This window comes from Symphalangus syndactylus, chromosome 12, assembly GCF_028878055.3.
Source record: "Symphalangus syndactylus isolate Jambi chromosome 12, NHGRI_mSymSyn1-v2.1_pri, whole genome shotgun sequence".
Taxonomy (NCBI): Eukaryota; Metazoa; Chordata; class Mammalia; order Primates; family Hylobatidae; genus Symphalangus; species Symphalangus syndactylus.
The window spans coordinates 120707709-120716588 of record NC_072441.2 but is presented as its reverse complement, the minus strand read 5'-3'; the positions used below and the strand labels follow the sequence as shown (position 1 = coordinate 120716588).

The window sequence follows — 8880 nt, the reverse complement described above, 5'->3', positions numbered from 1 at the left end:
CTTTGATGCGTGCCATACTAAAGCTATCACTAGTCTGCCTGGTTCAGTGATTTATGTATGTGCACGTGTCCTTACCACACTGGAGCCCTTGTGGGGCTCCACCTGCAACTGATTTGCCTTTAAATCTCTGTATGCCTGTGCTTAGCAGAAGAGAGGTAAATGTTTGAATCGAAGTCTTGTTCTCTTTAGGCAAGAGAGAGAAATATATCTGGCCCTCCCCACCTCCCCTAACACTCCTCCCTCTCTTCTGACCATGCAGCAGCCAGCCTCTGCAGGAGCTGCCCTTGAGAGGGGGGAAAATGAGAGATTATGACAGTGTCACAGCACTGAGGCACATAAATATTTACAGGCTGGGTTTGTTTATAGACTAGAGGAGTGTGACAGTTCTGCTTCAGTCCCTTCACTTTAGCCACTTGGTGTGAGGCAACCAAAGCAGCCTTACCCACTTTCCCCTCCTGAGAGGACAAGGGAGGTTCTCCACAAGCCCCCATATGCGGTGCTGACCATTCTGGGCCCCCAGGTCTTGGGCACCTGGAATGCTCATGAGGCTGCTTGGTATCTGCATTGCCTGATTCACCTGGAGAGAGGAGGCTCAGTATGTGTTACCTCACCTAGCCAACCACCAAGTCCTACTCATGACCGCATTTTAAATCTATTGCATCGGTAAGAATGGACTGTTCTGCCCACAAGTCCTTGGATGTGACTCATTACAGGCAGGGCTTTGCAGCTTCAAGAACAGATAGCTACTTTGCAGAAGTCTTTAAAAAGCATTTGGTCTCATTCATGCAAGTAAATATTACTCAGTCCCTTCTTTTCCTCCTTTTCATTCATTCTGAAACCCAGAGGGTTGAGAGCAAGTGGGCAGTAAAGGACAGACAGGCCCCATAGGAACCTCTAGGGTCTCATACCCTAAACTTCTGCACAGACAACAAGGCTTTGCATTTGCATAGTAATTGTTTATTGAGCTTTCCTATATGGCAAGCACTGTGCTGAATACTTTACATGCATTATTTCATTTAGCTCTCAAAAACAGCAAAGACTCCACCAATAAAGTGCTTGTGTTCAGTGTGTGAGGCCTCATTGAGTTGCACAATGTGCAATTGGATTACGTGCAATTTTCTGTATGTTATGCTACAATTTAAAAAGCCCTGTGAAGTACATGCTGTTATCTTTTTTTTAAAAAAAGAAACCAAGTGAGTTTGATCCCTGAATCCAAATTCTTTACCACAATGCACTACAAAGTATCTCTAAGAATTTTCCCTAAACACAATGGCTCAGAAGGAATGGCAGCGGCCTCAAGTTACTATTCCCACACCAATATCTGGTTAAATGAGCTCAAGCCCACTGGACCTGGGCAGGTCTCTCACCTACCTGCCTAAGTACTGGGAGAACAGAGACCTTTATGAATTTCTCACCCCATCAAACACAGCTGGACCCTCCAGGTTCTACTTTCAAAAGCCATTCCTAAGCTCCCAGCCCTCACTGGGGATGAATCAGGGGTGATGATTCACCTTATGAATAGATAATTTTTTTTCTTAAACAAAACAGTTCATTCTCTGACTTCTTTGAAAAGTAGTGGGCTTCCCTAAGGATACCCAGATACTTCATACATAAGTAGCCGCCTATCAGAGATCCTGAGGACACAGAGGAGGTGGGAGAAGTGACCTTGCCCTTTACTTGGAAGTCATTGACACTTGAAAACTAAATGAAAAGAAGGCTGAGCATCTCTGAAATTTCAATTTAATTCAATGGGGAAATATTTGTTTTACAATAATTTTATGTGCATAATAACCCTTAAGGGAAGTTTCTATTGTTCAAGATGAGGGAGCAGGCCGAATGCAGAAGTGTTGGATTAACCATGCTGGTGGATTGGCAGCTCCTGCCTCAGGGCCTTTGCACTGGCTGCTCCTTCTACCTAGAAACTCTTCCATCAGATAGAGCCGTGGGGGGTGATCCCTTGCATCCTTCAAGTCTCTGCTCACACTTCACCTTCTTAGAGAGACCTCCTGGGACCATCCTATGTGAGATCCCCCCATCCTCCGTCTCTCTCCTTTACCTTGCTTCATCTTCCTCCATAGTTAGTGTCCCCATCTAGTGTGTGCATACCCACCATTTCTTGGCAATGTGTTGTCTCCTGACATTGGAATATAAGCTTCACAATAGCAAGCCCTGTGTCTCTTTTGCTCCCTACTCTACTCTCAGTACCCAGAACAGCACCAGGTCTACAGTAGCTGTTCCATAAAATGTGTTAAATAAATAGTTGCTTCCAAACTAGGTTTCTCCTTTTGGGAATTCTGTGTGTCCTGTTCTCACAGCCACCTGAATGATTTAATTACATTTCAGTGTGTCCCTACCTATATTGCCAGTAGTCTCCTCTTTGTGTTATATCCTCTTTGGGAAATGAGAGTTGCTGATAGTTTCATGAGAGATGAGAAGGCATCAATTTTAGTCTGGGAGGGACCAGAACTGGTAAACCTCAGCCCCGCAGCCGTATTCCCCACCAAACTTCACACTTTCAGTGAAGTGCTCCCGAAGGGCAGACACCATATTTATTCTTTTCTTTTGTTTCACTTTCTTCCCCAGCACCTACTGTTGTAGTTGGCGCATTGCAGGTAGTCAACACAATTTTGTGAATGAGGATGTATGTCTTCTTCAAATGGGATAGTTCCCTTGACCCCTTTGCAGAACTTGCAAAGATGTTCACCTGTTTACTCAGCCTGCAGCTCTCAACCCCTTGTGGGATGGGGGAGCACACAGGTGAGTGGGTGCAGGGGCCAAGACGAGTGCTTCTGGGTGCTGGCAGGAGTAGAACTCTATGTGGCCCCATGGCAGCATCTGGTGCCCCTGTGACCCCTGGAGCCCCAGAGGGCATGTGTTACAGTGTGATCTTTTAGCTTTGCCATCCATGGACACCTTAAGTGTTTAACAGCTCAGTGGAGGGTCAGGGTAACAGCCTTTTGAACCTACCCTCTTGGTACCTGAGTTCTTGTCCAGCATCCAGGAAGAATCAGGTTATGTGAACGAATTGAAGGGTGGTAAATGTGGAGGAATTTACTGAGCAGTGGAAGTGGCTCTCAGCAGTATGGGGAGCTGTATAGGGGATGGAGTGGGAAGGTGGTCTTCCCCTGGAGTTTGGCCGTCCTCAGCCGAACTCTTCTCTGAAGTGCTGCCATCAAGCCCTCCCTCTGAAGTCAAGCTGTTTCTCTCCAACACCTGGCTGCTTCTTCTTTTTTCTCCTTCTCTGTGGCTCTGCTTCTGGGGCCTGGGGTTATTATGGGTGCAGAATGTGGGGAGGGGAGAGCAAGGGTGGTTTTGGAAAAGGCAACATTTGGGTGAGAAAACAGGAATGCATGCTCTCACTTTGGGCTGCAGGTTCAGGCTTAAGGGTGTGTGTCCCTTGCCGGGACCACCCTCTTCTACCCAGTATTTCTCTGCCTCCTGTCTGTATCACTCTCAGTTTCACACACTAAAAAGTATATTCCTCGATGCCAGACTGCTGGACACTGGATCGACACCACTCTCTGTCCTCTGAGGATGCTGCTGGCTCCTCCCTCCCTGCAGCTCCAATGTGACATCCTCAAGAGGGTTCTCTTACCACCCTACCAAAAGGAACTACTTGCCCCCAACACACATACATACATGTGCTCTCTTTTCCTGGTTGCTTTTCTCAAATCACCTTTCACTCACTGAAAGTATCAGTTAAGATCATCAAGTTCAGTTAGTCCATTTCACAGATGAAACCTGGGCAGGTTAATGTACATTTACCCACAGATAACAGCTAGTTACTGGAAGAGTAGAAGCATGATGAAAATCTTCCTGCTAGGAGGATCTTCTTCCTCAGCACCCTGAGACCCCTCATTGGCCCTGCATGGCTTCCTGGAAGGTGAGCTGTGAAGCAGCCCACCCCAGTCAGCCATTCCTGGTGGAGCCAAGGCAGGGCAAGGCCCACAGCTTGCTCCCTCCCAGCCCTCCATCCACTCTGGGGAGAGGGCCTGGGCCCAGCCCCCTCACACTCCCTCAGGGATCCTTTTGGCTGCAGCTTCTCCTGCACACTAGCATTTTTTAATTTTTGGCTGGTGGGGGTAGGATTTCTGAGTTCCAGTTTGAAGAGGGAGAATCCGACAGACCTGGCTAAGAACTAACCTCTCTGTCCATGTTAGGGGCACCAATCAATCAAACTGTGATTTGGTTACCCTTGAGTGAACTGTCCACTCCAGCCTCATTTATCTGCCACTGGGGATGAGGGTGAGGGTGGAGACAAGCAGAGTCAGGGGTGCATGATTGCCCAGCTGCCCTTCAGCAGGGACTGGCTTTGTCTTCCTTTCTTCTGGTCCTTTAGAAATTGCAGAGGAAGAATTCCAGCTCAGATCTGTCCACTCCCACAGGGTCCCAGACTCACGCACTTTTTACCACACCTTCTCCACTCTCATGCCTCCACCCACCCCTGCCTCCTAGAGATCAAGGAAAGGGCCTCTGAGCACTGGCCCAAGATCTCTCAGGTAGGGCCTGTTTTAGAGAAAAGAGGTCATTTAAAAACATAGCCAAACACAAATAACTCCTGGCGCAGATGATTAGTATTCATTTAGCTCTGCCTAGACTTATAACTCCCAGGGTGTCAAGGAGCAGGACAGTTTACAAGCCTTGCATTCAAACCCATCATTAAGGCCATTATTAATGATGAGTTTGGATTCAAACCCAGTGTTAAGTCAAGAAAGGGATGACCAGGTAGTAGATATTCCCATCACCTTGATTTGATTATATGAATGTATAAAATTATCACATGTACCCCCAAAATATGTACATCTACTATGTATCAATAAAAAAAGAAGGCATGACCACCTTAGAGACCCATATATGTCTTCTGAATCTGGATTGGGAGCAGAGACATCTGTTTCTGCACACCTGGAGCTGCTCTCCTCTCTCTGACCCACTAAGGAAGTGTAGCAGAGCAGTAGTGATAAAAGTAACCTTATTATGCACACTAGGCTGAGTGGGCTCTAAGTTCCTTTAAAGCAAATATGTGTAGGTCTGAAATATATCTTTGTTTTGTTTTGTTTTGTTGAGACAGGGTCTTGCTCTGTTGCCCAGGCTGTAGTACAATGGTGCAATCATGGGTCACTGCAGCTTCAACCCCCTGGGCTCAAGGGATCCTGCTGCTGTAGCCACTTGAGTAGTTGGGACTACAGTCACATTCCACTGTGCCCAGCTAATTTTTTTTTTGTCAATAGCTTATTGGTTTCATTAAAATATTTCCTCTTAGAAGTAATTCAAAACACCCATTTAAAAAACGTATTACATTCCTGTAGCATCCACTTACTATTATTGAAAGAAAAGTCTGCATTTGATTATGCACCCAGCTAATTTTTTAAGTTTTTTGTAGAGACCAGGTCTTGCCAGGTTGGCTAGGCTGGTCTCAAACTCCTGGGCTCAAGAAATCCTCCCACCTTGGCCTCCCAAAGTGTTATTACTACAGGTGTGAGCCACCCTGCTTGTAATATTTCATAATTTAAAAAAATTGTTACTAATCTGGATATTTAAACTGTTTTTACTAACTACTCATTTGTGACACAACTCACAAACTTGATACCTTGCAACCTGGTTGAGAAAGATGCTATAAAGAATTTCTGTGCCCCAAGGACACACATGATATAGCAGGGTTGTATGAAGGCATTTGAGTCCTAACACTCAAACACTAGGTGCTGGTGAAAAAAAGAGAATAAATACAGTGCCTGCTCTTGGGGAGCACTCTACTGAAGGTGTGAGGTTTAGTGGGAGGAGTCTCCCACCCCTACCATATGCAATTCAAGTTAAGCAATGCTAAAACCATAAAATGACAAATAACAAAAATTTACTTGTATGTTAAAAATGAAGTTGCTTCTTGGATGGGCTCTTCTGGCTTTTCTAGATCCATGCTTTGTCTTACTGGTGGGTAAAGTCTAGACCAGTGCTGGTCTAGACTGTAGGCTCCCTGAGGGCAGGACTGGGGATTACAACACTCCATGTGCCTTAAAGCTCGCCTCACGCACAGCCTGCCTCTGGTGTGTGCTGCCTCCATCTCTGTGGAATATAGAGGAACTAACTGTTCCTGGGTGTCTGGAATGGATGCTTGAAGGACAATGGGCTGAGAACCCTCAGAAGTCACTTTTTCCTAATCTCTGAAAGTGCTGAAGGAACCCTAAGGAGGTGGGTCGTTACAGACCTGCTTCCTTCTGTAACTCCTGCTCATGGACATATTTGCTGGGCACCTCATCTGGGGATGAGGACAAGGCTGGCTCACCACTGAGCACTGACACAGTTCAGTTTGAGGCAGGACCAGATTTAACATTTTTATCCACCCACCTGCTTTCCTACTATTTGTGGCTTCATATCTTTGTGTCTTGAATGCTGTGATATTGTGATATAATAAGAAATATATATTTGGTCTTCATCCGTGTCCAAGGCACAAGAGCTCCTAAAACCCTTGGAACTTTCTCAGGGATAGGGGTGAGAGGAGTGTCTTTGTTATTTATAATAAGCCCCTTTCAACCATACCTCAGTTTGTTCAAGTGGGGTGACTCTTTGAGGATGGGGGTTGGTTGCAGAAAAACCAACCCTGTGATTAGAGGGTTGTAACTTTCAGCCCTGGACACCATTCCTGCCTCCACCCCACATCTCTGGAGAGGGGCAAGGGGCTGAAGATGGACTTAACCCCAGTGACCAATGATTTAATCAACCATGCCTATGTAACGGAACCTTGGTAAAAAAAAAAAAAAAAAAAAAAAAACTCCAAAAACTAAAGGAAGGGGTTCAAAGAGCTCCAGAGTTGGTGAATGCTTGGAGGGTGGTGCAACCCAACTCCACGAGTACAGAAGTCCTGTGCTTGGAACCTTCTTGAACCTTGCCCTATATGCCTCTCCATCTGACTGTTCATCTGTATCCTGTATAATTAACCAGTAACAGTAAGGAAAAGTGTTTCCCTGAGTTCTGTGAGCCCTGATAGCAAATTATCAAACCTGAGCAGAAGTCATGGGAACGCATGATTTGTAGCTTAGTTGGTCAGAAGCACTAGAGGCCTGAGACTTGTGACTGTTGTGTGAAGTGGGGACAATGTTGTGGGACTGAGCCCTTAGCCTGTGGGGTCTGTGCTAACTTTGGGTAGTCAGTGTCAGAATTGACTTAAATTGTAAGTCAGCTAGTTGGTGTTCACAGAGAATTAGTGAACTTCTTGGTGTGGAAAACTTGTGTGTCTTGTGTTTAAAGTGTTGAGTATAGAAAATAGTTTTCTTTTAAAGGTCTTTGGATTACCTGAGCCTCCTCCTTAAGGGGCAGCCTCCTTAAGTTTTTGTTAACCTATTCTTCAGGTACCACAAGCCTCAGCTAGGCCTAGTAGGAATAAAAGTGGACATAGGATAATATGACAAATAATGTGGCTTGGCTTACCCAAACCCCATTTCCAATTCACTTCCTACTTGCTACCTTTCCCACAAGGGTGGCCAGGAAACACAGTTTTAACTAATGAGACATAGATGGAGCTCTGCTGTGAGGTTCCTGGGAAATCCTTTGCTTTTCTTATTCAAGCATCACCCTGATTCTTTCATAATTGAGTCCAAAGCTCATACTACTCACCACACAACAGACAATAAGTAGAGAGACAAGGTATTGGGGCAAGGAAAGCAACTTTTATTGGGAAAGCCAACAAACTGAGAAGATGGTGGACTAGTGTCCTAAAGAACCGTCTTAAGTTAATACAAATTTTAGGCTCTTTTTATGTTAGGGGAAGGGAGAAGAGGAAGGGAATTGAGGTCAAGACATGACTGATGATCACAGACATCTGGGTGGCAGTGAGGGTCCAAGGAGGTTGTGAAACTTCTTTGTTCTTGGTCCAGTCACAGTGCTCCTCTAAATCTTTAACATGGACAGGGTTGGTGGCTCATGCCTGTAATCCCAGCACTTGAGGGAGGTTGAGGCAGGAGGATCTTTTAAGCCCAGGGATTCAAGACCAGCCAGGGTAACAAAGTGAGACCCAGTATCTACAAAAATAAAAATAAGAACAAAAAATTTGTCAGGCAAGGTGATGCATGCCTGTAGTTCCAGCTACTTGGGAGGCTGAGGTAGGAGGATAACTTGAGCCCAGGAGGTCAAGGCTGTAGTGAGCCGTGAGTTTGCCACTGCACTCCAGCCTGGGAGACAGAGTGAGAAAGACCCTGTCTCAGTCTTTAACATAACATTGTTACTTGTGCATACACCCTCTTATCTCCTCGAAGGTTAGTTGGGGAAGGGACTATTATCCTTGCTTTAAAGGTAAACTATAAGCTAAATTCTTCCCACAGGTAGCTTGGCCTATGTGCAGAGATAAGCAAAGCAGTTAGCCCAAAAGATATCACTCTGCCTGGGGGTGGGGAAATAGGAGCAAACTGGAGTTATTCATGCTAGGCTTCCTTTTCATGGGTACATTTTCCCTGTTTTTCCTGCTGTGATTAAAAATTTGTTTACTGCTTCAGCAGCCATCTGAAAATCATGAGGAAATGATCAAAAGAACCCCAGAGATTTCAGTCCTGACTGCACAGAGCCACTGGATCAGCAACAGCAGTAATCGCCCACCTCGACTTCCTGTTAAGTTAGAAAAATAAATCTTGATTTGTTTAGATCTTTATAGTATGCTTTGCATTATTTGCAGCCAAAAGCACTATTATGAATACCTATAGACCCCTGGGATGCAGGAGGGGAGCACTCTCACAGCCATGCTTACCTACAGGGACCTGGGTTCAGATCTGCTGGATAAAGCACAGGTTCCTGAGTGACTCAGATCCCAACTGCTAGACATGGTTTCTAACCGGAGACTAGGACTCTAAGTCAAGAAACAGGGCAGGATGGTGGGACTCGTGAGTGTGCTGAATTTCC

The 8880-nt window shown here is 45.5% G+C and overlaps 1 long non-coding RNA gene across 1 annotated transcript; it reads left to right on the top strand.

Moving 5' to 3' along the window:
* Positions 1-2634: 2634 nt before the first annotated feature.
* LOC134734797 (uncharacterized) lies at positions 2635-8626 on the top strand. Its single transcript, XR_010117781.1, has 2 exons — positions 2635-2757; positions 8481-8626. It is a non-coding gene; the product is annotated as an uncharacterized lncRNA (long non-coding RNA).
* Positions 8627-8880: the final 254 nt, after the last annotated feature.